This window comes from Gorilla gorilla, chromosome 2 (assembly GCF_029281585.2).
Source record: "Gorilla gorilla gorilla isolate KB3781 chromosome 2, NHGRI_mGorGor1-v2.1_pri, whole genome shotgun sequence".
NCBI classification, from domain to species: domain Eukaryota; kingdom Metazoa; phylum Chordata; class Mammalia; order Primates; family Hominidae; genus Gorilla; species Gorilla gorilla.
Genome location: NC_086017.1, coordinates 118270464 through 118297233, shown reverse-complemented (window position 1 = coordinate 118297233; position 26770 = coordinate 118270464). Strand labels below are relative to the sequence as shown.

General features: G+C 38.6%; 1 long non-coding RNA gene across 3 annotated transcripts in view; it reads left to right on the top strand.

Annotated features, from left to right (window-relative positions):
• LOC109026153 (uncharacterized) overlaps positions 1 to 26770 on the top strand; it is a 55306-nt gene that overhangs the window by 20778 nt on the left and 7758 nt on the right. Inside the window, exon 1 of one of the 3 annotated variants that reach the window (XR_010132896.1) lies at positions 21842 to 21940. The exons of the other annotated variants lie outside the window; for them this stretch is intronic. This is a non-coding gene — a long non-coding RNA (uncharacterized lncRNA). Of the gene's footprint in view, positions 1 to 21841; positions 21941 to 26770 lie in introns of those variants that run through there. 3 annotated transcript variants of the gene reach the window in all.

Sequence of the window (26770 nt, the reverse complement as noted above, 5' to 3'; positions counted from 1 at the left end):
AATTACATGCAAGAGCTCTGCACATTTACTCACCCACATTTTGTTTTTGATGTCACAATTTACATAATTTTATATTGTATATTCATTAACAAATTATTGTAGTTACAGCTCTTTTTAATATTTTGTCTTTTAACCTTTGTACTTGAGTTATAAGTGATTTACACACCCTCATTACAATATTAGAGTAATTGGAATTTGACTATATATTTACCTTTACTGATGAGTTTTATGTTTTCACATGTTTCCTATATTATTAAAATTCTTTTGTTTTAGCTTGTGGAACTCCTTTTAGCATTTCTTGTAAGGCAAATCTAGTGGCAATGAACTCCTTCAGCTTTTGTTTGTCTGGGAAAGTGTTTATCTCTCCCTCATTTCTGAAGGGCAGATTTGTGGGTAGAGTGTTCTTGGTTGTCAGGTTTTTTCTTTCTGCACTTTGTATATATTATCCCACTCTCCTGACTTTCAAGGTGTTTTCTGAGAAATTCCCGGATGGTCTTATAGGAGTTCCCTCATATGTAACAAATCTGTTTTCTCTTGTTTTCAAAGTTATTTATATTTTATTTTTGACAGTTTGATTATAATGTGTCTCATTGAAGCCTTCGTAGGTTGAATCTGTTTGGGATGCTTTCAGCTTCATGTTCCTGGATGTCTATATCTCTCCTCAGATTTGGGAAGTTTTCAGCCATTATTTTCTTTAAATAAGCTTTCTGTCCCTTCCTCCTTTCTTTTTTTTTGGAACTCCCATAATGTGTATGTTAGCTCCCTTGATGGTGTCACGTAAATCCCATAAGGTTACTTCATTACTTTTCATTTTTTTCTTTTTTCCCTCTGATTAATTTTAAGTGTCCTGTCTTTGAGTTTGCTGATTCTTTCTTCTGCTCGATTGAGCCTGCTGTTGAAGATCTCTATTGCATTTTTAGTTCAGTCATTGTATTCTTCAATTTCAAAATTTATTTGGTTCTTTCTTGTGTTTTATATTTCTTTATATCTAATTTTGTTCTTGTATTGTTTTCTTGATATTGTTAAATCGTTTATCTGTGTTCTCTTGTATCTCATTGAGCTTCTTTAGAACAATTATTTTGAATTATTTGTCAGGCACTTCGTGGACCTCCATATTTTGGGGTTGGTTATTGGAAGTGTATCGTATTATTTTGGTGGTGTCATGTGTCCTTGATTCTTTATGATTCTTGTAGCTTTTTTTTTAGGTGTCTGCATATTTGAAGAGGCAACTACCTCTTCCAGGCTTTATGGACTGGATTTGGTAAGGAGAGACCCTTGCCTATTGGAGTAAGGGAACACTGAAATATGCTTTGGCACTAGGTTTAGTGGCACTGGATCTAGAGACACATAGCACCAAATGTGGGGGCATACAGTGGCTCTGGCTTTTGGGGGCATGGTGTCTGGATGGTGCAAGCAGCTGCCCCTCTGACATTGGCACTTGCATGCTTCTTGGTGGCAAGAGCTATGAGGGGACTGGTTCACAGTGGCTGTGAAGGCTGTTGGAGTCAACAGCGCCTCTAGGCACAGCAGCAAGAGACCAGGGAAAGCAGTTGTGGGGACTGCGGACAATGATATGCATCCACTTGGCTACAGGGACCAACTGTAGGGGCCAGCTAAAGGCACACGCACTGGTGGCAGGGGCTGGCTGCAGGCAAATACATGATGGTGAGGGCTGCTGCCAGTGGCAAGGGCTGGTCCAAGTGCAGTGCATGCGTGGCTGTGTGGGCCAGATGCATGTGCATGCGAAGCTTTGGAGGCTGGGGCTGGCATCATGCACACATGCAGCTGCAGGGGTTGGCGGTGGGCACACATGCAGAAGTGGGGGCAGCTCTGGCAGGGTGAGTGGTATGGCAGCTCAGGCAGCTGGAGTCTGCAAAGACAAACAACTGTAAGCCCTTGGTGGCAAAAGCTGCCAGGATCTTCTGTGAAGCAGGCCACTGAGATTCATTACAACAAATATTGTGGATCCTCAGTGGTGAAAGCTGTAGGGACTCTGCAGCAGTTGTGAGGGCTACTGAGGTCCTCAGTGGTGAAGGCTGGGTGGGGTGAAACACAGTGGGTCCTGCAGGCAGTTCCCCAAAAGTCTAGGGAAACTGGTTGTTCCCCTTACTCTCCCTTTCCCTGGGAGGAGGACTCGTGGCCTGAGAGTTCCCTCTCAGTGTATCATCCACAGAGATGGGATGATACAGCCAAAGTGAAACTGTTTTTCCTACCCATTTTGTGCCTTTTTTCTCAGGTATTTTACTCCGCTGTGTTGCTGCAGCTTCTTAACTGGGCTCCTGAGCATCCCCAGAGCTATTTTTCTTCATGAATAGCTGTCTAATGGTTGTTTTTTTTTTTTTTTTTTGTAGGGGTGCAAAGGCTAAAATCTTTACCATCTTGCTGATATCTCTTCTGATCTCTCATTTGAAGGGGTGACCTAATGTTTCAGTCATGTTGGGATAGTCCCAGTTTATAATCCTAGTTTATACCTCTTGCCTATGTTAACTGTGATCGGCTGAGTAATGTCCTTCAAAGATGTCCACATCTTAATCCCTGGAACCTATAAATTTGTACCTTACTTAGTATAAGGGAAAGTACAGATGTGATTAATTTAGGGTCTTGAGATGGGGAGATTATCCAGGATTAACTAGGTGGGCCCAATGTAATCACAACAGTACTTATGAAAAGAGGCAGGCAGATCAGAGTTAGTAGAGGGAGATGTGATAATGGAATGTGATAGTAGACGCATGAGGTTGGAGTGATATGAGAAGAAGCCATGAGCCTAGATAAGCAGATAGCCTCTAGAAGCTGAAAAAGGCAAGAGAACAGCTTCTCCGTTTACAGGCTTCAGAAGAAGCTAGTCTTCCAGGCACCTTAACTTTGGCCTAGTGAAACTCGTTTTGGACTTCTGACCTCTAGAACTGTAAGATAATACATTTGTGGTGTTTTAAGTCACTAAATTTGTGTACAGAAATAATAGGTAACTAATACAGTAACTATACTGAGCCCCTTTACACTCTCAAAAATAGCTTGGTTTGGTGATAAATTATATCTCTATTCTATGCATAGGCCACAACTGCTTATAAATCTATGATTCTGTCCAGAGTCATTTTAGAAAGTAAAATTTAAGTCTATCTTCTCTGATTATCAGGGATTAGGTCTTGGAGGTCTGAAATTAGATTATGTATACATATATATGGGGAATTGCCAACTAACCAGATTAAATTCCATGAGACTTGAGAAGGAGCAAATGGGGAGATGGGATGTTACACTGAATCCTTTACTTCAGCAATATCCTGTGTTCAGATGTCCATGGGATCTTATTTAAAGGCTTAATTTGGCTTAAGTTATGTCTTGTTCTGTTTGCTGGACTTTGACAGACAAATACAATTTATGGTAAAATGTTTTCAGAACCATGTTTTTAGAACAGTTGGAGGTATTTGCCTTTTAGATTCATGTAAACCCTGAGTTCATATGCCCAGCAGCATCTGTCAGTTCATTTTTCAGAAATATATAGAAAGGATATTTTCTTCTAAATAAATATCTCAATTTTATTTACTATTTTAAAATAAATGCAGCAATTCCTAATAATATAATTTCTCAAATCAAAAAGTCTCTTAAAATATTTTGGTCAGGCCGGGCGCTGTGGCTCACGCCTGTAATCCCAGCACTTTGGGAGGCTGAGGCGGGCAGATCACCTGAGGTTGGGAGTTTGAGACTAGCCTGGGCAACATGGAGAAACCTCGTCTCTACTAAAAATACAAAATTGGCTGGGCATGGTGGTCCATGCCTGTAATCCCAGCTACTTGGGAGGCTGAGGCAGGAGAATCGCTTGAACCCGGGAGGCGGAGGTTGCAGTGAGCCGAAATAGAGCCATTGCACTCCAGCCTGGGCAACAAGAGTGAAACTTGGTCTCAAAAAAAAAAAAAAAAGAAAAGAAAAAAATTTAGTCAGAAAAAAATCCCTGCAATTTCTATAACTTCAATTTTGCTTAAAGGATTAAGTCCCTATTCATTATTTTTTATTTTTAAAATGGTTTGATTCTTCAAGGATTTCCCACAAATTTCTGAGGCATTCTCTGTAGGAGAATTAATTTAAAATGGCAGCTCATTCATATATATATATATATATATATATATATATATATATATATATATATACCATAATGGTGTCTTGGCCCAGTTTATGACATAATAGAGAAATTCATTTTAGTAGCGACTAAGTAAAGCAGTAAAATAATTCTATCTTTATGACACGATAAAAGCCATTTATTTCTGTCTTATTATGTTTTGAGCTTTTAGATGTGTTCAAATGCCTCTATAAATGAATAATTAACTTATATACTAGTTTTGGTTTTCAGAAAGATATTAAAAGATTTGTTTTTATATTTTAAGACCTTACAAAATGGGCCCTAGGAAAATGATCATTTGGACTTATAAATGGACTATTTTTATCCCTTCTGTTGACAGAATGTTACTTTATAGTGTAATTATTCTATGAAATAAAGCTATGTGGTTATTTGACTTTTTAGAGCACAGTATACATATGTGGTACTGATCTTGCTGTCACTCAGTTTTATTCTGTTCTAAATTTAAAGTATTGTATATTGATTTGAAAAGTGAATAGAAGAATCAAAGAAAGTGAAGTAGAAACAAAATAAAAATTAGATTGTGAAACAATATTTAGGATAAACTAAAGTAGAACTTCAGTAATTCATTAGCAGGCTGTCTAAGCAAATAGTTAAACAAATACATCTTAGAAAAAGCTCAAACATGGATTAATGTATTATTATTAGTAAAAACTTCCTTCATAAATATCCAAGTCTTCAGAAATAAGAATATTAGATCAAAGAATCTGTGAAAATAACAATATAAAATAATGGTAGGTGGTGGCTGGAAAAGAACAGGTCAAAAGAGGAAAAAAATTGATTGAAAACAAACGTATGTACACCAGGAATAATACAGCACATGAAAATAAAATGATGTCAGCTTGAGCAGTACAATCTCTCATACTCAGTAATTAGTAGACTGAAAGTCAATCTCCATCCCTGGCTGAGCAGGAACTCAGTCCCCCATACAGTTAGGACCATCCGCTTAACATTAAGAGTTTGCGTTCTTCTCTGTATTAAGTGATTTGTTGGGAGGAACACACTTTCATCAAAAGAACAAAGAGTAACAAGCAGAAACAACCTAGTTTTTCCTAATCCATATTTTCAGCAGTTTTAGCTTCAGAAAGCTAAAATTTCATGATTGTCGAAAAGGATACTTAACAGATAAGCAGATTCAATGAAATGATTTCTTGTACATCTGCTTTTTAAAAAAGACAAATGATCTAGTCTGCATATAGAGTTGAATTACTTTGAAATTTCAGATACTTCACATAACTGAGGTCACTTAGTCTCCATTTTTAGATTTTTGTTAAACATCAAGCTGGATCTTTTGGGTGGTAGGCATATTTCTAAAGTTTGTGGGCTGTGTTTGTAACATACCAGAGGAAAGAATGTATGACAGTCAGAGCCACTCAATAGCCTAGGCAAAGAAATAAGTGAGGATGATTCGAAGGTCACATAAATATTGCACAAAATGTTCTGTGGGTGTATGTGAAAGAAAGCTGTAAACTGTAAACCCATATGTACCAAGTGTTCTACATTTCATAGGTTTATATGTGTAAACATATATCATTGTAATTAAGAGTAATTACATTTATAACACAATTGGATTTGTAAATGCAAACCTGCATAGATCTCAATAAGTTTCCTTGAACTCTATGTCACAGTTTGCATCAATATTACTGGTAACTGATTATTAACAGTCATAAAAGTTAAACCTTAATTAACTAGTACTAGAAAATCATCAATTAACTGGGTATACCCCTAAATATACATGAGAAAATGTATAGGAAGGAAAAATATCTGTGGAGATAAGAAATGTAGGCAAGTTTTGAACCACCAAATATCCCTTAATAAATAGCAGAGAATTCCTGTTGTATTAACTTAATATAAACATAGTTGAACCTCTCAGAGCTCATATGAAAACTGGTAGAAATATGAAAACTGCTTCTAAAAAGCAACCTTTTGTATGTAATCAGTAGAGAAAAATCTTTTGTGCCAACAGATACACACACACGCACGTGTGCGCGCACACACACACACACACACACACAATCTACACTGCTACAGGCTACCAGATGGTGAAGGTTTGTGCATCATTTACTGGAGAAGAAACCTGTTAGATCTTATACCCTGAAAGAATCTTATAAAAATGTCTATTCAAATCTCCTTTTTTATAGTTGGAACCTGAGCCCCCAAAGGCAACCTCATATGCTTAGGTCTAGCAAACCACTAAGTGGAAGAAAACGTCATGTCACAGGTAAATAATGGTAGTCATAAAATGTTCCTTTAATGAACATTTATGAACATTATGAACAGGATATCTGACTCTGTCTTGGTGTTCTAGGTTTAAGAGTTTCTACAGAATGGTGTGATGAGAATTAATCTAGAGGTCTAGAGACCTATTTCTGTCCTGGCTTTGATACTTCCTGGCAAGATGCCTCTTATAATATCACTTATAGCTTCAATTTTCACATCTATAAAATAATGATAATAGTACATAACATTCTTCAAGTGAGATAATGTACAATCAAGTTTTATCAGGTATAAAACACATCATCATTATCTGAGTTGATCTCTTTAGATACATTTAGACCAATGTAGATTAGGTTTGATATGATTTTTGGGTTTATCAGAACCACAGGGAAAAAAGCCAATGGGGCTAAATCTGCACAGGCTGATGAATAAATGTACAGAACATATTCTAAATCTTTAATGAAAGCCTTCAGAGGTTTACATGTAAAGGAACAGGCCTACTTTGCATGCTTGTGGGTAAAGTTATTTTTCACAAGCATTACGTGGAATGTATACATTCTCATTTCCCTCTGTACCTGTAGTTTCTTTCTTTCTTTTTTTGTTTTGCAATAATGATTTTCTCTTTTATGAAATACCACTCTCCCCTTTTCTTAGTCTGTTTGGGCTGATATAATGAACTACCATAGACTGGATGGTTTATAAATAAGGAAGCTTATTGCTCACAGTTCAGGAGGTTGGGAAGTTCAAGATCAAGGCACCAGCATATCCATTGTGTGATGAGGGCCCACTCTGGCTCATAGACAGTGTCTTTTCACTGTGTTTTCACATGGTGGAAGCAGGAAAGACAGTTCTCTGGGCCTGTTTTATAAGGGCAGTAATCCCATTCCTAATCACTGCCAAAGGCTCCTAATAGCATCACATTTGTGCTTAGTTTTCAACACGTGAATCTGTGCAGAAACGCAAACATTCAGACCATTGCTCCCCCTACTACTTGACACTTACTTACTATCCCTGGTCTTGCCCCCGTCCTACTGCAGTGCTATTCCTGGCTCACTGTCATCGTGTGCTTCCTTTCTTCATAACTGAGATTTCCTGATCCTTAACTGTAGGTTCAGCCCCACCCTAGGCTCTGAAATCAACCAATCAATCTGCTTCTTAGAACTTGATTAAGGATCTATTCAATCTTGCTGTCTGTCTTTGCGTCTGAGTTTTGGCAACCAGACTCTGCCTTGTTTGAGACCAAGCTGCTGGCCTATGCCCATGTTCTAGTCTCTGAGAAGCTGGATCTGCAGCAGTGGAAGCTGGTTTCTCCTCATAAGAATATTCTCAAAAAATTATAAATTGTCAGCATTTTTTAAAAGGTGATTATTGCTATGATGGAAATACATGGAGGAAATAGTGGGAAACCAAAATATTGAGGAACTTAGGGGAGAGTAAAATGGTAGCTCTTTTTTACACACTTATATTCCTACCAAACTTCAGCCCAGAACTTTCCCGTGTGCACCATGTTGGAACCTAGCTCTGAACCTCAGTTCCACAACTGTGTTGCTTCTGGATGTCTTTGATGTCAATTGCTTACCCGCTGTGATCTCTAAGTGACGCCTGCTCTCAACTTAGATTCAATGGTTGACATGTCCTGATGACAGCTTGCTGGATTTCTCTGACACCTATAGCTCATCTAAAGTACCACTCATTATTCATCAGTATAGTGGAAAGGCATGCTGTTTTATCATCTTAAATATCCTTCCTTGCAATGTTATCTGCCTGGTCTTCATTTAAATTCTTCTACTCTCAAAGGGTCATCCAACCCCAAAACTACTGTCTTTGAAAGGCGATGGTGGTAGTAGTCTAGGTGGTTAGAAGGTGTGATGAACATAACTGGATTGAAAGCCTTTAAAAAAATGATTTAGATAGTTGTCTGGGAATCCGCCCTGAGAGAAGACACAAAAGCTATCAGGCTAACAAAATCATAAAGCACCATCTTAGTTCTTTACTTGTATGTCTCAATGAATACTTTCGCTAAATTCAGGGCTCCATCCCACATTTATCTCTCTTCAACATTTATGAATTAGTTAACGAACATTTTGTTATAAGTAATACTAAATAATACTAATGTCTTAGTTTGGGTTCCCTGGAAAACAGACTCTGAGATGGAGATTTATATTTGGGAAGTTTATGGTGGCGTGCTCTCCTGAACAACCCCTATGAGGTAGTGAGGAAAGCAGTGTTCATGCAACAAAGACAGCTCATATCACAGGGGCTATGGAGCCGGGATAGTCCTTTAGAGTTGTTCCAAACTGAGGCAAAGGGGTCTGGTTTTTATACCTACACATTGATTAGTCATTGGATAGGGGCTTCTCCCAGCAAGGTGTAAAAACTTGACCAAGTCATCTCCCTTTCCCTGGTGGCAATTGGCAGAGAGACCTGAGCTGTGACTATTCTGCAACCAGTCTCCTTTGAAGCTGGCAAAATGTATGCCTGGGTCATAAAGGGTGGATCTGGATGGCTCCCCACAGGACGTACATACTGCCACACATACATATGCATACATAATATACACAGCCATACATATACATATGCACATTCATGCATACTGCAGACATAATTATACATATTCATACATACTTCACACATACATATACATACATAATATATACATGCATCAATATACATATATTGCATATTTCCTTATACTGCACAAATATAGCTATTTGCTGTTTTCCTCCATACTTTGACTTCACCCAGCAATGACCTTTATCTTTTAATTTAAATATAGAATTCCTTAAGAGAGAAGTTCGTCCTGTTTCAACAAGAAATCCTTCTGGAAATTCGAAGTTCAAATCAGGCTATTTTATACTCAGCATCAGAAAGTCATTTTAGAGTCTTAAAAATAGCATTCTCCCTACCTCCACATTCTTACCACTACCCCACAGTTTCACCAGAAAGCTTTTATAATAAATTATTTGAAATGTTTGAAATGTTTCTACAGTCATTTTTTTTTTCACAGAGAGAACAATACCTTCATGTACAAAAATCTATATCTCAGCTAATGGCTAAGGATTACACTGACTAAGGTATAATGAGGTCACAATATTAGGTTAATATTAAAGATATTTCTCTTTAGCCTTTTGGGCTAAAGTGTCAGAGTGGTTATTCCTCTGTGTTAAAAAATCCTATATTCTGTTTTCATTTATAATAAGAAATTTCATTAAAGTAGCACCCTGACCATAATCTCTAACCTTGGACTCAATGATCTCGTCCGTTTTTACTCCCCTCTGACATTGTCAGAAAACCTCTTTTTTTAAAAAAAAGGTTTGATGATGCCAGACTAATGCTAATTCCCATTTTTTAACTGTAATGAATTTTTTACTGAATTAGTTGGATGAATTGATTCCCTATCTTGTTATGAAAATACATGAAGATAATAGGTCTTATGACAAATTATATATTCCTACAGCCACTGAAATGAACATTTTGAGAGTAAACTATATTATGTAATAAGATTGTTTGAGCAAATTACAATGTGAATCAAATTGGCTATTGAGAGTTGAAGTTTTGTCTCTGTCAGAGTATAGGACAGATTCTGTAATAATATCTTTCCAAGGTTTCCAAGATACTCTAGACCAAAAACCTCCCTTTAGACTTATGGTGAACTCATTGTCATCACTTGCATTATCATCATTATCAATGACTTAATTATTATCTTTGGCATTAAAGATGGGCCTTAAGGAAAATGATAAGGCAAAAAGTTAAGTAGCAAACTGAAACTTTTGAAAAGTGTAAAATAGTAGTCAATATTTAACATTTATTGAGTGTTTAGTATGTGGCAGGCAGTGTCCTGAAAGCTTTAGTGCATAAGGCCAAGATTATTTTTGAAATTTTCAGATGAGAAAATTGAGGCACAGAGAGGATATATCTTAGGCCCAAAGTTATCTAGCTAGTGACGTTGTGATGTTAGTCCATGAGACCTGGCTCCAGAGTCAATGTTCCTACCGTTACACCACATTTGCTTCTAATTAAGAGGACTATACTCAGAAGATTATATTTGCCTCCCATTTCTGTATTTTAGAATATTTTCTCTGGGATATAGATGATTATTTCTAATATTTGTTTTGAAATACAAAGCAATGCTATGTAAAAAAGTATCACTGACCAAAAACCTATGATTAAAGTAGGAAAGCAAGGTTTCAAAAATACATAGATGGTGATATGTAAGAAGAACTTGAATCATTCCCTAATCTCTCTTTATAAGGAGTCTAGAACCTTGGGGTGTGGTAAAGGATGAGGTCAGAGTTGGACATATCATTGTTAGGTGCCACTTTTACCCTTTTCAATGGTGGGCCTGTGGCCTGGTCAGTTATTCCACCTGAACCTGAGGATGGGAAAAAGATTCAATGGACTAATCAACAGCCACATTTGTTTGAACCAACGATATGAAACTGGTCAATACTGGCTGATAAAACATTTCCATCTATGACCTGACTCTTGATTATCATAATACAAATCTGAATTCTAAGTGGTACCATGAAGCTCAGAAAGAGTCAATGTCCAGTCCAAAATAACAAATTTATTTTGGGTGTAGAGGGGTGACTTAGGCCCTGGAAAAATCTACCTCAGTAAGAATTTAATACTTATTACCCCTATCTATTTCTCTTAACTTCTTCAGAAGGAAAATAAGGTCCTAGTCTACACCACTGTCTATTGGCCTTTGTCACTTTATCCCATTAGGCAAATAGTATTCTTATTGCACTATATCCAAGTCATCTTTTTAACACTATCCAGCTTTTTTTCGTGTCAGTGTAATATTTTATATAGTAAATTATGTTTTTCTACTGATAGAACATTTTTGTTCCCTTTCATCTCCTTTGACATCCCCTCCCACTTCCTAATTCAAGCAACTAGGTTCTTTGGGCTCATTGCCTCAGGGGAAGGACATGACAAGGTGGAAAGAGAAAGCAAAAATATCTTCCTGGTTTTGGTCTAAAAATCCCTACGGTTCCTTGGGGAAACATCACAGGTGAGAGCAGTGCTTTCTTCCCATGACTGCTCAAAGGAAAAACATCTTCCTAAATCTATATTGGAGAGGCAGAGAGACTGAAGAAATGGGCAGAGAAGTTACAGGGATGAGAAGAAAATGGCTGGACCAGAAAGAGCCAATCCAGCCAGCAATGAGGACTGTCTCAGAGGAGGACCACTGTGAGAGGCATTGTCCAGCGTCCAAGGGCTTCTGGAGAGTGAGGTCATTGTCCTCGCACCCAGGGACTCTGCTAGTTGCCTTTCCCATTGGAGCCCAGTGAGGACTTCCCTTGGCCATGCTACGACTTTGCCTGGTGACTGTCCAGCAGGAGTGTTATCGCCCATCCCTGTGCAAGCCTTTGCTGAAACCCAGCTTCTGTCCAACTCGCTGCATGAAGAAGTCCCTCCTTCCCCCAGTTTTCAGCACCCACAGAAGAGTGGATCTTGAAAACTTAGATCAGGTTAGCGGATGAAAAGTCTGAATGAAACTGGCTCCAGGTCCTTGGTCCCCAACACCCCACAAGGGGGAATAATATAAAGCGTATACTTATGTTAGCTTTTTAAAATTAAAAAAAAATCAAGTAATAAAATAAATAATAAATAAAAAGTAGATGCCTTATTTTATAATTCTATGAGATTGATTCTCCTTTTTTTCTCTATCTCTTCACTTCCATGGACGTTTATTTTCAATCTTTGCTCCTTTTTCTCTGTGCATTCTTCAAATGTTGATGTAACCAGGTCTCCTTTTCATTCCTCTTCTCTTTTTAATTTAGACACTTTTTGGGGGGAGTGAGCTCATCCACTCTCATGACTTTGACTATCATTAATATTGCAAAGATTCTCAAATCTGTTTTACTAGCCTCAATCCCTGTCTAAACTCCAGACCCACATATCAAAGTGCCCAATGAACATCTCCTCTTTGATGTACCACAGACATTTCACACTCAGAAGATAAGAATACCTACAGTCGAACTCATCATATTTCTCCACTCCCAACTTACTCTTGTGTCTTGAAGAGTGAGACTGATCATCCCTTTCCATGCTTTGGCTTGGACAATAGAGATGTAGGGTGTCAGAGAAATGGAGGAAGCACCCTCTACTTGGGGCTTTTTGCCTTTCTCTAGAATGTGGAACTCAGCAAGAAGATGCCTCACGGGCCACCCCACACCAAATTGGGAGTGACTGCATCAAAACATATTCAAAAGCTCAGCAAGGTTGGCTGAAGAAATTCCACAACTGAAATTTCCCAAGCCACTGTCGATTCCTCAGTTATGGCTAGGACCTAGGTATTTTCTCATATCCTTGATGGGGAACCTAGAATTCCCCGAGAGGCTGGCTGGAGGGCTTCCAGTGTGTAGTGGGGGTGTTGCTGTGGAGGAGGGGGTAAAGTAGCTGAGACAAGGGCTGCAGGGTTGACAACTTAAACTGTGCCCCTATAAGGTTTAGAGCCAGCCCTATGTGTGCCTACATGTGGGTGTGTGAAATATTACACTAGAGAGGGCAGAGATGGGGCTGAATATCTCCTCCTAAGGGGAAGCAGAGGACCCAATAAGGATTAGAGGAACTTTCAGCCCCTGCTGTCTGGAGATTACATGAGCCACATAACTCCCCATACTCTATATTCAAAATGTCATTTTAGGGACAAGAAAGGGATACAACAGAAATGTGAAAGACATAAAACTGAGTCATCTGAAGGAGATTTTTAAGCCAGTTGGATAGGGAAACAAAATGTTGGAAGATTGAATGTTTAAAGTGAGTGAAGATAATTTAACCAGAAAATCAAAATATTATAAAATTACAAGTTTAAATTGCTGCCATTACTTAGCAGGATGGTAGTTCCAGAGAAAGATTAGGCATGTTTTAGGGATTAAAGAAACCACATATTATTTGCATATCTGAGTATCCCTTGGGTATGGTAGTAAGTTTGTTTGTTTGCTTCAATAAACTCACCCCTTATATCAAAACAAAAGACTTCTGCTTTCTTTTTCTTGTTTTCCACTCCCATCTCTCATCCAAAATAATCTTCCTGCTCAGTCTTGTGGTATCTCCTGGTCTGAAGGGAAAGGGGAAGTTTTGTTTTTGTTGTAAGCAAGGGGCCCACCTTGGACTTTGTTCCAGACTCCAATTTGCCTGAGGTTTTTTTTTTCCCCCCCTCTTTGCGTTTTACCATTTCTGAAGACAGGAAAACTCTTACAGTCAGAGTTTCCAAGGAGAGGAGAGTGTTGTGGAGTTGTGGTAGTTGTTATTTGTTCAGTATATGTGAACTAAGCTGTGTATCAGAGTATCTCTTCATTCTATTATCACTTCTAGTTGAGCTTTGTGCATTGATAACAAGTTGTTGAATTTAAACTTAATTTGGATCCCCAATTTTTTGCTCAGAATTTTTGCAAAAAGATATCTTTATGATGTAGCACTGAAATGGAAATAAATTCTATCTATACATAGATGATTGCCTGTCATATACCAGGTAATGGCATTTAAGGGTGTTGAACTTGCCAAGTCTTTTACGTCAGATCATAGACTTTTCAAAGCAGGAAGATGTCAGTGTGGTTAATTTGCATTCATGTAGGTCCTTTATTCAGTTATGGAATATCAAAATGTTAAAGTTGCCAGCTAACTTGTGTTTTGTTTGTTCGTTTGTTTGAGACAGAGTCTCACTCTTGCCCAGGCTGGAGTACAGTGGCATGATCTTGGCTCATTGCAATTTCTGCCTCCTGGGCTCAAGCAATTATCATGTCTCAGCCTCCTGAGTAGCTGGGATTACAGGCATGCACCACCACACCCACTAATTTTTGTATTTTTAGTAGAGACGGGGTTTCACCATGTTGGCCAGGCTGGTCTCGAACTCCTGACCTCATGTGATCTGCCTGCCTCGGCCTCCCAAAGTGCTGGGATTACAGGTGTGAGCCACCATGCCTGGCCATCCAGCTAACTTTTAAGAGAAGCTGTTCGACCTGTAGTAATAGGTAATCATGCAAAACAAACAAACAAACAAAAAACCTCTGAGTTTAACCAAATAGGAAATGCAGAGGAAGAAATTCTAATATAATTTGATAAGGTTTGAAATGTACTGTCAATCTTAAAAGAAGTTAAGACCACAGGCACTGGTGAGAAGCTAAATATAACTGCCAAATGACTGAAAGTGATTTAGAAGGATCTCTATACTCTTTCTATTTATCAAGAAGGTTTGGATGCAAATTCTGATTTAGGTATTGAAAAGAAAGAGTTTAGATGGATAAATGAATGATATTTTTAATTAGTTTTAAAATAAATGTGACATTTAGGGTAGTGCTTCTATTTTTCCCTTGAAAGCTCTTATAAAATGGGTGGTGTCTTATAACCAATGACCTCTTAGACTCCAGAAAATGTGGAAGTTACGTCTTGTTTCTGCTTTCCAAATGACCTCTCCACACTCCCTACCTCTCATCATATAATCCAGCTACACTGAACAATTTTTACCTTTGTAAATATACTATGCCTTCTCAACTTTTTGTACCTAATACACATCTTCTGCTTAGCCTGCTTTTTCCTTTTCCTCATCCTCAAATGCAATTTTCCTGGCTCACTCCTACTCACACTTCAAGACTCAGCTCAGACATCACTTCTTTAAAAAATCTTCCTTGACTGTGCACCACCTCCATATTGCATCCTGTGCTTATCTCTGGCACTGCACTTATACTGCAATCTTATATTTTCACTTGCATCAATTTAACAACACACAAACAAAAGCAAACATATTTTTCATGCAGCATGGCCCCTAAATGAAAGCCAAATTCTTCATCTGGTGCTTAACTGAAGAAACTGTGATCCATTTCCATACTGGGGGTGTGTGATCGCACTGTGTGTGGTTGATTTGCTGAGCTATTACAGTTTGTTGTATACAGTAGCAAGGCTCAGTTTGGAAAAAAAAAAACAGAACTCATTCTATCTATTTTAAGTAGGATGGATTATAATACAAAGAATCAGGCCTATATACATTCATCAGACTGCTGGAGGTTTAAGGCTGAATGTGTCAGGATAAGTTCCAGAGATAGCAGTGCTGCTGCCTCTGTCAAAGCAGGGAGGCAGACTTAAGAGTTCACTACTGACCTGTTTGGTTTTGAGTTCAAAAGCACAGTGTCATAGCTGTCATTCAGGGATCAGGAAACCACTACTATCCCCACCGTACCTACCTCTGGATGCCCACAGAGCTGAAGACCAGACATTGGGACACAATTGGAGAAAACCCACAGTCTCCAGGACTGTGCCTCTGAGCAGCAAGCAGCAGGAAGATAGACTCTTCCTCACTTGTGGATTCAACCTTATGCAACAGAAACCTGGCAGCAAGGGATTCTGGGCAAGGTAGTTTTATCAGTCCGACTGGTGCAGGTCAGGAAGGCACTCTAGGAAGATGAATTGGATGCTGAATAGTAATCTACTATATCTACCATAACCAGGTGTACTATGAATTTTGAGCAAGGTTAGGACCTTTATTGGTTAATTTTGATTCCTCATTAAAACCTACACCTCACATAACTGCAAATCCACAATACATTCTAAGACAGTGGGCTTTTTGTCTCTTTACAGACTTTCAGCTCCTAACACAAACTGTGCTGTACTCGTATTTGAAACATCGTGCCTAGTAATGTGTCTGGTCAAATGAATGAATGAATAAATATATGAGTCAAGAAATCAGTAAATGGTTGAAAACCTGTGTCCTTTTGCACTTTTGAATTGACAAATTCATTTGACTTTTTCCAACTCAATGGCTCTCGACCAGGGGCAATTTTGCCCACCTGCCCTCCCACCCCCACCCTGGTACATTTGGCAATGTATGGGAGGCACTTTTGAGTATTACTATTTGGGGATTGGTGGGTGGGTTTACTGTTGGCAGCTACTGGGCAGAGACTTGGGATGCTGTTAAATATCCTACATTGCACAGGATTGCCTCCTGTAACAAAAAATTATCCGGCACAAAATGTCAGGAGTGCTGCAGTTAAGAAATCTGCTCTAATTACTACTTCCTCTTACTTTTGTCTGCCATAATATTCTTATGCCAATAGATCAGAACCCTTGAGAATTTGGGCTTTCTCAGAATTCAAGTCTTCATTAGTCTTTTTTCTTTTTGGAGGGTTTTTCTCCCATAGTCTCTGATTATATGTTAATCATTCTATTCCCACATATATTCATAATGGACCTCAGGGACACAGTGGCCTTTAGGTCCTTGTATTAAAACATTACTAGAGAAAATTTTTGGAGTGTCACTCTTCAACTTCTTTTCTTACTTAATCTCACAGCTCTAGATTTAGTAGTAACATTTCGTTCAATTTAGAAAATGCCTCAAGAAAGTGAGAGATGTTTTTCTATATTTTAAACCTTGATAGGCACCGATTGTACTGAATTAGTTGATTTTTGACTTTTTATCTTTTATCTTTTTTTTCTTTTTTTAAATACATGACAATTGACTGGCTAGTAGTCTTCAAGAAAAATGAAATTCTGTTCCTAAAATGGACTTCTTAGAAAAATCCAGAACTTCTTTTAGATTTTAGAAATTTATTCCTTTTCATAATCAAATAATTCTAAAGTATAAATATGTCATAATCGAATAATGATCACAATTAAAACATAAGTAGTCATAGTTAAATCAAGTATGTTTGTGAACAGAAAAGAAAGTCAATATAAATCTTAAAGATGGAAGTGTATAAAGTTCAGTTTACACATCCAAGAAATCTTATTGAGCTTCACTATTCCTCTCTGCTAACAATTGAGAATACCTTAGTGAGAAAGTTATTCCCGGTCTCTACCCTCATGGAGCTTACATTATTTAGTTAGAGTCTTCCTACTGGAGAATCACACAAGTAGTATTTAATTACTAAGACGACAAGTTCTATAATTGAAAAATCACAGGGTGGCATGAAAATAAATAGGGAACCTAACATATTTCTAATCTAATCAGGAGAAATTTTTTTTTTAAAGAAAGTAGTAATTAAACTCATACCTGAAAGATGAGTAAGAGTTAGCTGTGCACAGTGTGGAGCAAACAGCATTCCTGGCAGAGGCACATGTGATGGCTGGAGGCAAGAAAGAGCTTGTTTTTCTCAGGAAATACAAAGGATTTTGGATTTAATACTCAGTACTGAGGAGCCACTACATGGTTTTAGCAGAGGCGTGATTTGATTAGATTTACATTGTAAACAATTACTCTCACTGCCCTGTGAAAAATGGGATTGAGGCAAGGAAAAGTGGGTTAGAGATAACTAGCCAGAAAGTAACTGGAGTAGTCTGGTTGAGACAAGACGGTGACGTTAACTGGAAAACAGATAGATTTAGAAGGTGGGGTAAACTAGATTTGGTGGCTGATTTTTTGGGGGTAGATAGTGAAGGGAGATATCGGTTATGGTTGGATCACAGGCTTCTGGCTGGAGCATCTGGGAGGATGTGGGTACCACTTATTATGTTAGGGAGCTCTAGAGGAGAAGCAGTTTTAGGGCAAGATGGTTAAATATAATACATTTATTTTGGGGCATGCTGTATTTGAAATTCTTCTAACACATCCAAGTATCCAAAATGGAAATACTATAAACATTTGGACCTATAAGTCTCTCACTCAGAAGAGTAGTCTAGGCTGGAGATATAATTTTGAAAACCACTGACTTTAGATGACATTTGAAGATATGACAGTAGATAAGATCACCTTATCTCATAAGATATGAGAGGTGATGTTTGAAAATATGAGAGAGAAGAAGGTCCGAGGCTGAGTCATGATAAAAGGTCTACGTGAAAAGTTTGGGTCGAGGAGAAGAAGTCTCTGAAGAGGCCTAACAATAAATCAGAGGGAAAACAACAGAAGTAAACAGACGTGGAAAGATAGAAAGCAAGGAAAGAGAATATTACTAGAAGGAAGGAGTGGAAATCTGTTACAAATGATGCTGAGAGGTTAAATAGGAAAGACATGAATATTTTCATTGACTTAGCAACATGCACATCATTGGCGACCTAATGCTAGAATCTGAGAGGTTAAGAACAGAAGCCAGTTTGGAGTGGGCTGAGAAGTCAGTAGCAGAAGGAAGTAGAAACTGAAGTTATAGCTATGTATTTTGTAACTGGGAGAGTAGATAAAATTTTAGTTGGAGATCTGTAGTTCGGTAAAATTTGTGTATACATGTTTTAAGATAGGAGAGACAATAGTATGTACAGATGATAATGAAAAGTGTCTAGTAGAGAAAGAGAGGTTGAAGTTATGTAGGGGAAAATGGGTATTTTCTAGAGGAGAAGGTTTCTGAGAAAGTGGGAGGAGATGGGATTAATAGCACATATCAAGAGATTCTCCTATGATAGAAAACACTTTTATTTGGTAACAGGAGGAAATAAAGAGTTAATAACTGTGAAGTTTAGAATATTCATTTAAGGCCTGGTAGTGGCTCATGCCTGTAATTCCAGCACTTTGGGAGACCGAGGTGGGTTGATCACTCGAGCTCAGGAGTTTGAGACCAGCCTGGTCAACATGGTGAAACCCTGTCTCTACTAAAAATACAAAATTTAGCTGGGTGTGGTGGTACATGCCTGTAATCCCAGCTACCCAGGGGGCTGAGGCAGGAGAATCACTTGAACCCAGGAGGTGGAGGTGGCAGTGAGCTGAGATTGCACCACTGCACTCCAGCCTAAGGGATAGACACTCCATCTCAAAAAATATATATATATTTATATATATGTATTTATGAATATATTTATACATATTATGAATATATTTTATATGTATGAATATATATTCATATATAATGAATATATTATATATACGAATATATATTCATATATAATGAATATATTATATATGAATATATATTCATATATAATGAATATATATATTCATTTAAATGTGATTCTCCTCTAGAATGAATGATCTTAGTGATCTGAGATTGTTTGCACACGTGCTTCCAGAACTGGAAACTAATGTCCATATTCTTGGGAATTAAAATGTAGGCGGGTATTTGTGGATGCCTTCCACAAATACTCACCAAGTATTCAGTAGATAAGTTGCCATAATCCTATTTGAAGTGGGTTGGCATATATGTTACTGCATTGGCCTGGGGATTGGGAGAGCCAAAGTGGCCATGTATGTAGTACTGGTGTAGTATTTACACATACTGCTGCTCTCACACTGCTGCACTCACTTTTCACACCCAGTTTCACAAGGCAATTTGGCTTAGGACTCAAAGCAAACAACCAAAATAAAAGTTGATAGGCACCAAATAACCATAAGAATCCTGAAGTGCTTGTAGACTTCAACAGGACTGAATAAGACTGTGAGGTCAGTTTCTCACCCATGTTCTGGGCAGCACAAAAATAGAATGATTCACTAAAGCCCTAAGACGCAGAGGCACTTTTGGCTCTGATCATGGCAATGGCAATATGTTGGTAAGACTTGCTTTTGGCTGCAAGAAACAAAAAACCCAACTACATTGGGTTTTATGATAGGAGTTAAATAACAGAGGTTTTTTTCTCACATCATAGTAAGTCCTGAAGTACAGGTTGCTGGTGTCGTTTCAGTGGCTCAATGATGTCAAGGTGAGCATCTTTGTGCTTCTCTTGTCTCCTCATGCTCACAATGTAAGTGCTGAAATTGTAGCTCTTTCTTCTGCTTTTGAGGCAGGAAGAAGAAACTTAGAAGTGCTTACCAGTTGCAAGTGTCCCTTTTTATCAAAGAGGCAAGCTTCCCCTGAATTCCCTCCAGTGAATCTCTGCTTACATCTGGGCTGGGGGTAAAAGGAAGCTAAGAGAGTATATATCTGACTCTATAGCCCCTGTGGTTGGAGGCATCATGATAGAGGAGGGTTGGAAATAGCTTTAGGTAGCCCAAGCAACAGTGTCATTTAACAATAGGGAGCCACAGGATACCCAGGGGGAGACAGTAGTTCTCAAGGAGAGAAAAGCATTGAACCACTTGGTAGTGGTGATGGCAAGCCATGACCAGGGCCCAGGCAGAGGAGGCAAGAGTCACCCCATAAAAATAGCTCTAAAGAGGTTGAAGACATCAGGTGGCATCTGCAAAAGCAAAAAGAAGAATTCGCAGGGAGACAAAAGCTCTGCGGGCTTCTACCCCATTCTCTAGGAAGCTCGGGATAGTTAATCATATCTATGTTACTTACCAACCTATTACCAAGAACTTAGCGTGGTGCCTGGTATATAGTAGATTCTCAATTATTGTTACATTAATTAATGAATAAATGAATCATCTAAGAAAATGCTGAGAATGGAAACAATCAATGGAGTGAAGATGTCTCCCATTCCTATGGAAGAGAGAAAATACTTGCAAACCGAACATCTGACAAAGGGTAATTTCCAAAATATGTGAGGAACTCAACTCAATAGCAAGAAAACAGATAACCTGAATAAAAAAAAAATTGGCAAAGGACATGAGTAGGCATTTCACAAAAGAAGACATGCAGATGGCAAACAGGTGTATGAAAAACTGTTCAACATTGCTAACCACCTGGGAAATGCAAAATTAAATGAGATATCACCTTATACCTGTTAAAATGGCTATCGTCAAAAAGACAAAAGATAATTGTTGGCAAGGATGGGGAGAAAAGAGAAGCTTATGGGTGGGAAGATAAATTAGGGCAGGCATTATGGAAAATAGCATGTAAGTTCTTCAAAAAATAAAAAACAAAACTACCATGAGAACATGTGATTCAAAATAATTTAGAGTAAATTTCAAATGTCTCACCACAAAAAAATGATAAGCAGGCGAGGTGGTGGATCTGTCAATTAGCTTAATTTAATATTCCACGTTGTATACTGTGATGGCTAATGTTAGGTGTCAACTTGATTGAATTGAGGGATGCCTGGATGTCTGGTAAAGTATTGTTTCTGAGTGTGTCTGTGAGAGTGTTGCCAGAGGAGACTGACATTTGAGTTGGTGAACAAGGAGATGAAGACCAATATTCAGTGTGGGTGGGCACCCACAAAGTAGGCAGGAGAAGGTGGGATAAGTTTGTTTGCTGAGTCTTCTGGCTCTCTTTCTTCTTCCTGTGCTGGATGCTTGCTTCTGCTCCTCCCACCCTTGGACCTCAGACTCCAGGTTCTTCAGCCTTTGGACTCTGGGACTTGCACCAGTGGTTTCCCTGGGGCTCACAGGCCTTGGGCTGCAGACTGCAGCCTGCACTCTCGGCTTCCCCAGTTTTGAGGCTTTTAGACTTGGACTGAGCCACTACCAGCTTTTCTCTCTTTCCCCAGCTTGCACACGGCCTGTCAAGGGACTTCACCTTGTAACCGTGTGAGCAAATTCTAATTAACTCCCTTTTATATATGCATATGTTCTATTGGTTCTGTCCCTCTGGAGAACCCTGACACATCTACATATATCAAAACACCATATTGTACCCCATGTGTATATAATTATGATTTGTCCATTAAAATAATTTTATTTATTTATTTATTTATTTATTTATTTATTTATTTATTTATTTATTTTGAGATGGAGCCTCACTCTGTTACCCAGGCTGGAATGCAATGGAGCGATCTGGGCTCACTGCAACCTCCACCTCCCAGGTTCAAGCAATTCTCCTGCCTCAGCCTCCCGAGTAGCTGGGATTACAGGTGTGTGCCACCATGCCTGGCTAATTTTTGTATTTTTAATAGAGATGGGGTTTCACCATGTTGGCCAGGCTGGTCTCGAATTCCTGAATTCAAGTCATCCACCTGCCTCGGCCTCCCAAAGTGCTGGGGTTACAGCCGTGAGCCACTGTGCCTGGCCAAAATAATATTAATTTTTAACAAAGAACGTGGGGAGATAAATCCAAGATGATAGTAGTGGGAAACTATTGCTTCCTTGCTTAATTTGGGATTTATTTCATGGAGTTGGGGCTGATTTGGCAGATTAAAATGGTTAATTTTCAGACGGGAAGGAGGACGTATCCTCTTCATGTTCTTTCCCAATATATGTCCTGGAAATAAGCCTGTTTAAAAGAAACACATAGAATTGAGGAGTTTGGGATGGAGATGCGTTTCAGGGCTTTGCCAACTGGGACCCCCACCCACTGCAGGGACTGCAGAACAAGCTGAGGCAGGGGATCTGGAGCAGCCCTGTGCATCATGTCCCTGCATGTCTTTCCTGTCCTTCAAAATATTCTGCACTTGCAGTTAGTAAGGGACCAGAATACTTGGCTGGGGAAATTTCACTCCTGATTAAAAATTCCATTTGTCTGTAAGATGAGTTTGTTTTAATAAAGTGAAAGAGAAATGAATTTGAGACTACCTAGTTCTTCGCCTCATTTAGATGAGTCAGAGTGAATTGAATCTTTACAATTTTTTCAGTCTTCTTTAGACTGTGTAGTCATGTAGTATTCTCAAAGTTATAAATACGTAAAATTGATTTCGTAATTGTGGAAGTTCAAAACCTAGGAAGTTTTTGTTTTAAACCAAGAGATAAGGGGAGCTAGGGAAGCAGTCTCATCTCAGATCCAGTAATTTCCAAAAATCTGAAATTTTTGTCTAATTATTTGTTTATGCTATTCCTGACTTTCTTACATTTCATTGTTGCAGGTGACAGACTCAGTGTTCCTTCAAAACATGCTTATTCTAAAACCCATTTTCAGTGAATTGAAAAACAACCAAAAATATCCCCTATCTCTTCTTACAAATTAAAACAAATTAATTTGCTTGAAACTACAAAGGGACCAGAATATAAGAGCAAATAAAGATAAGAAAATTGGATTAAAATCTTTTTGCATGTATTTTCTCAGGATGGAGTTTTTTGTTTTTTTTTTTTTTTTTTTTTTTTTTGCAATTGAGAAGCTACAGGAAAAATAATAAGTAAAAGCAACTATAGCTAAAGTTACTTCCCTAGCTAAATTATAACTTGTTCTATTCACTTGCTTTTGAAATTCAGACCAAGGAACATTCCATTGTCTTTATTACACAAAATAAGTTCTACAGTAAAATTTTATTCTGTATTACCATCGGTTCTATGGGAAAAAAGTAAGAATGAGTCAGAATGGAGATACAGTCTAGGATCAGATGGGTACATTGAAGCCGCCATACCAAGAGGACAGTCAGAAGGCGAAGCATGATTGCCGGCCTGAGTTGGACACAGAAATCAGGACCTAGGGAGGGGTATTTGGGAAATGGATGTAGCTGTAAGAAACCACGGGAGGAAGTTGGAGCAGGAAGCAGGGATAACAGGAAGTAGAATCAGGAAGAATAGGAAAGGTAAACACTGAAACTGAGTGGGGGAAAGTGACCTTGGCTGGCAAGTGACTATATGTGTGACCCCATGGGCTGCTGCACCATCCTGAGAAAAACTGAGGTGGAAGGAGGAAGAAGGGAGAAACAGAGACAGAGAGAGAAAGAGGGAGAAGTCCACTGGTGGAAATAGTAACACTTTATCAAAAACCCAGGAAAAGAGATAGGAAAAGAGAAATAATCCTGTTTGTTTTTAAAGAAGATGGCAAGAAGGAAGGGAAGACAGGCTGAGAGTGCTTCTCTAGGTTTTAGGTTTTACATTAAGTGTATTAATACATGTTTCCTGTCAAACTCTGCTCTTCCCTTGAATGACAGGCTTCACAGTAAGTTATCATTGTCCTTTAAGACTCATATAAACTATATTATTCACAGCTCTTCAACTTTCTAAAAGTACATTAACATTTACAGGGACCATCTGAGTCTTCTATTACAAGTATGTGTGTGTGGGTGCTTATTATCACTATTGTTTTTTTCATCTGTAGCTATAGTAACTAGAACAATAGCACTGACAATAGGTTGAAAAAATTGATCAAAGATTATAAATCTCTGGGATGTGTGTGTATAATACACACACATTTGATACCACATATACATATATGTATGCATATATCTAAATCTACATATGTGTGTACATACATACATTGCCATATAATATTCACACCTCATCCCTGATCAAATGATCAATAATAGAAGACCAGCCTGACAAATTATGGAGTGAGAAAAGTCAAAGTCTCAAAGGTAATGGAACATGCACTGTATGATCTGAGCAAAGGGGTTTGGTTGAATTGCAGTAATAGCAGATTTCTTATCCTCAATCAATGCACTTTGATACTTTATAAAACATCAGGGAGACTGCACAGAGGGAGAGAAGCACAGCTAAATTTGTCTTTGACTGCTAGGCCACTGCATTTCCCTGGTTATTTTCACTGATTATTACTTAAGTTGTCAGATTCAGTATGGTCTAAAAATCACAACACCCACCATCTGTAGCCCTGGAATCTGGTTCACACTCCTATAAGCTGGGTAACTTTAGGCAAGTCACTTCTGCCTCTGGATCTCAGGTTCCTCCTCAGTAGGTTGGACCAGTTTTCTGGTCCTCAGTCTTTTTTCTGCCTCAACATACTGGACAGCAGCTGCCCAGCCTGTTCAGTAGTAGTAGTAATAGTAGTAGTAGTGGTAGAGTTATATGAAACATTAATTGAGTACCTACTATGTGCCAGATGATGAGCTAAGTGTTTTTCCTCATTTGTTTTTCTGTAGCACATAATTTTACTTTATATTCTATTATCTCCAATTCAGAGATAAGAAATCAACTCAGAGGATTTAAGAAATTCAGCAAGGTCACACATCTAGTGAGTAACAGCCCTCATGAATTCTGGCCTGTCCAATATCTAGGTGCTTCTTCTTAGTCCCTACATTATGCTGGTCCTATTGTCATGATTCTTAAATGGGGTACAGACAACGTCGTGTCCCTCAACCCATAGGTGTATCATGGTATTGGGAGGGATTACTTTGCAAATGTCTGCTGGGAGATTTTTAAAAGACCCTTGGGGGTACCCCCACTTGAATATCACTGAACCAAGTAATCTTTAAGCTTATTTTCGTAGTTAAATTTTTATGAATTTGGGATCCTGCTGTTGAGAAGGAAGAAAATTTCTATTGCTACCACTCTCAACAAGATCGAATCTTGCAAACTCTGTTGTGTTTTGTTGTTCTGTAACAGCCTGCATAAATTTGCAAGTCATGAGTTCCTCTTTGTCTCCTTCAATAGCTCATTGTCTTCAGAGCAGCCTCTGATCAGAAACTTCGTTAAGTCAGCTCTGATTTGTCTTCTGATCATACCTCTTAGATAACATATTGAAAATGCCAGCTGGGTCGTGATGGTGCTTTTCTAATTAGGCTGCCGTAGGCATAATTTCATTAATATTGCTATAACAACAAATAGTCATGTCACTGATGGCTGTGATCCAATTACAGCCTGTACATCAAGCAATTATTATCTTTATATTTGGTAAATGTAAGTTGACTAAGGGTCACTATAAATGACAGCACTATCCAAATTTAGATTTTCTGATAATCTGAAAGGCATGTCACACCTTTCATCAGGAGATTGGCCGATGAGAACACCCCTTCTGAAACAACTGACGTTAGGAATAAATCTTCAGAATCAGATGATCACCTGGCCACATTTTCATGCATTCTTTTCCTATGACAGCAGATGAGAGTGGGAGAGAAAGGTAGGATCTAAAAATAGGTGGGAAAAAAATTGGTGGAATCTTTGACAAAAACAAAGATTGGAAGAGTCCTGTTGAGAGTCATTCCTGGAAGCTTGTGCAGATTGCTTAGGGCTAACATGTAACTAAGGGTAGAAAAAGGATGGTCATATCATTAAATTACCTAAGGAAGCACTGCCTTTTTTTGCCTTTTTTAGCATTTTCGGAACGCATGGTGTAGTACCTTTGCTCTGCATGGGAGGAGTGGGCTGCACTAGAACATCAGTTGTTTCTTAATCCTATTGAAGCATTTTTCTTCTTCTTGTTCTTCCCCCACCCCACCTCTGCCTCTGTCTAGGATGTGTCTCCCCAAACCCCACATCCTTGCATCTCAAGCTTTAGGTGAAAAGAATGGCATGGAAAAGGAGAAAGATGAGAGGACAAGCTCACATATCCTATCTTTGTCCCAAGAGCCCCACTAGTGCAACATTCCTTTACCTACATGTCCCATCTGCACAACCATCGCCCTGCTCCAGTAACTCCATCTGCCACTGACATTGGAGTTTCATGTTCCTGACAAATAAAATTAGCCTCCAAATAGGTTGTATTCCAAAAAACAAATGAAGAAGCAAAACCCACAGTTTTTGCCTCTATTCCATCATCTCCAGTATCATTATCACCATTTATTGAGCCTGACTATGTGCCAAAAATTATGCTTTACATGCTTCAATTATCTCCCTTGTACGCAGCCTTCAGTCCCTCATCACTGTAAAAAATGATGTTGGCCCCACTTCAGTCCTTATTCCCTGGACTAGATTCTCAGCAGCCACATGGAGCCTTTGTCTCTTTCCTCACCCAAGAATTTCCACCTTGGCTTCCCATCCGTGGAGCACCTGTCTTGGCCCCCACTTAGTTGCTGTTCTTTGTTCCCTGTTCTCCGTGGTGTCCTCCACTAGGGCCGTCAATCTATGAA